Below are 2,526 nucleotides of genomic sequence, written 5' to 3' on the forward strand. Positions count from 1 at the left end.
CCAAAACTATTTGGAATACATCCACTTCGTCTAACATTGTGGGTTTCTTTATCCTTAGTGACGTTCATGAAAGTGTGATCCTTCTACCACCAAGAGCTATCAATACTGCACTACCATTACTTATACATGTGAAAACAGTTAATTTTACAAGTTACAAAAATGGAGACTTACTCTGTATATGAAATACTACAAATATGAAAAAATAACATTTAAAAAAAATTAGTGTACAGAAAAACAAAAAGATGTATAAATAAGGATACACATACAAACAGCCATACCACGTTGAGTACACCGCTTCCCGTCCGATCAGCGAAGTTAAGCAACGTTGGTTCTGGTTAGTACTTGGATGGGTGACCGCCAGGGAACACCAGATGCTGCTGGCATCCCCACGTGTCAAGTGGGGTTGGTGGAGAATTAGTGCCCCTCCCTGTAAAACAATTAACTCTAAGCCCTTGGCCACCCCGTGTGGGATACATGGCGTCTGGCAATGAATGAAAAATGAACATACAAACATGTTACAGTTATCACTGATGTTCAATCAATACTCATTCACCAGGTGGAAAAATCTGCAACTACAAGAATAAGGGCTCTATATAACACAGTGCTTCCCAACATTTAATGTCTATTACCCAGAACCTCCCAGCAATTCAACCTCATGACCCTAAAATAAGCCTATAAGTATTGACCTTTGAATTATTTGTAAATTACTATTTAAACTATTTCATTCCTGTAAAAAATAAACAATAATACATATTAATACGTATGTAATACTACTAATTTCTTTATTCTGAGCAATGAAACGGAAAATGAGCTTTTTAAAACGTCTTGCAGCAGCTTATAAATTTCTTTCAGTATCATTTGTTTCCATGACAAAATTACTAAACAAAATGAATGTTTAGCTAACACTTTCTGACTGGGTCACAACCTGAGGATGGGAACTGATGTTCCAAGAAAAGAAAAAAGGTTAAGCATTTACAAAAAATAAAAAATAAATAAATGAATTAAATACCCCCACTTCACACTTATTTTCTTATTTTCTTTCTAGCATTATTATTTATTTTTTAAAATCCTTAGCTGTTCTGATTTTATTTGAATTTCAATTTCTTTTAATTTCATATCAATATTATGTTTTTCCTCAGCTCTCTTGTCCATTTTGGTGCTATATGTTTCCTGAATCTGGACAGATCTTTCCACAAGTCATTTTATGTCATTTAATACATTTAAAAGCTCCCTCCTCTCTGATCTTGGTTGTATTCGCCTCCTTGTTCTCTGACGAGGAGGAGGAGGAGGTGGATGCTGTTCCCTTTCGACTGCTGGCAGTGGTTGGGCTGGCTCTGGTGTTGGGACTGCTTCAGGAGCTTGGCTAGGGCCTGGGAGTTGTGGCTCCTCCAGCTCCTCAAGTGGAAGAGGTTCATCATCCACGTCTGATATAGTCGGAGTGCCCTGGCTTGTACTCGCACCCTCAAGGACACATTGTGATGGTCTGGAAAGCGGCCTTTGTTTTAAAAAAGAGGACAACTCATCATAGTGCCGTAGCTCAGGCATCCTTCCCCGGCCTGTTGCCACCTTGTTGGTCTCATACTCGTGGTATTTTCTTTTTATCATCCTCCATTTCATTTCAACTTGTTGTAGAGTCACCCCGGGGATCTGAAAGAAAAATATTTTATTAACCTAAGTAGTGGAATTGTATACTTTATAAATAGATATACCTAAATATGTATACATGGAATGCAAAAATAAAATTAAAAAGAACAAAATCGTTTCAGCTCAGAATAGATTCCTTTGACTGCTAAACAAATCTGACACTGGCAATATGGTCATGTCACATGGACAATGTCAAGAGTATTGAGTGGATAACATTGCAACATGCTGCATAAAATCTTGAACGATTATATTATTAATAAACAAAATAATTTCATTACAATGTGAATGTAATACGTGTACAGTTTAAACCATTATATTTCTACTATTACTCTTATCTCTTGCTCTTGACTTTTGTCCTAAAAGGGTACATGTTTCCTTTCCATACATTAGGATGGGTATCACAATATTGTCATGCAATGACATTTTAACTTCCATGCTCACTTTCCTGTTCCTTATCACTGCTTTCAATGAACCATCAGCCTTCCTTCCCTGCTGCACCCTTTGAAGCACTCGATCTGCCAAACCTCCATCCTTGTTCATAACACTACCTAAATACAGCGTGTTTCACTTCTTCATTCTACCATGCTGTTCCTTGCACCTCTTTGCATCTCTTCCTCACCCCACACACTGTCTTACTCGATGCACAAATTTCTTCTTTAAATATCTTACAAACTCCTTCCACATCTTCCATCCACTCTAACTCATACAAAGCAAATCATTCTTCCAATATACTCTTATACTCTGCTTGTCTGTCTTCCTCACGTAGCCTATCTACTCTTATTACAAAAGCTACTTCCTCTTGTTTTCCCTGCGCCCATTCATCCACTTCCTATATCCTTAGATACTAATTGCCAAATTGCAAATGTTATGCAAAAATATTTG

General features: G+C 37.3%; 1 non-coding gene across 1 annotated transcript; it reads left to right on the top strand.

The window, feature by feature from the left end:
• Nucleotides 1–264: 264 nt before the first annotated feature.
• LOC145401445 (5S ribosomal RNA) lies at nucleotides 265–383 on the top strand. Its single transcript, XR_013897596.1, has one exon. It is a non-coding gene; the product is annotated as a 5S ribosomal RNA (ribosomal RNA).
• The last annotated feature ends 2,143 nt before the right edge of the window (nucleotides 384–2,526 follow it).

The sequence above is a fragment of the Coenobita brevimanus genome, chromosome 55 (assembly GCF_032717465.1).
Source record: "Coenobita brevimanus isolate Jiangsu-jjx chromosome 55, ASM3271746v2, whole genome shotgun sequence".
In the NCBI taxonomy this organism is placed as follows: Eukaryota; Metazoa; Arthropoda; class Malacostraca; order Decapoda; family Coenobitidae; genus Coenobita; species Coenobita brevimanus.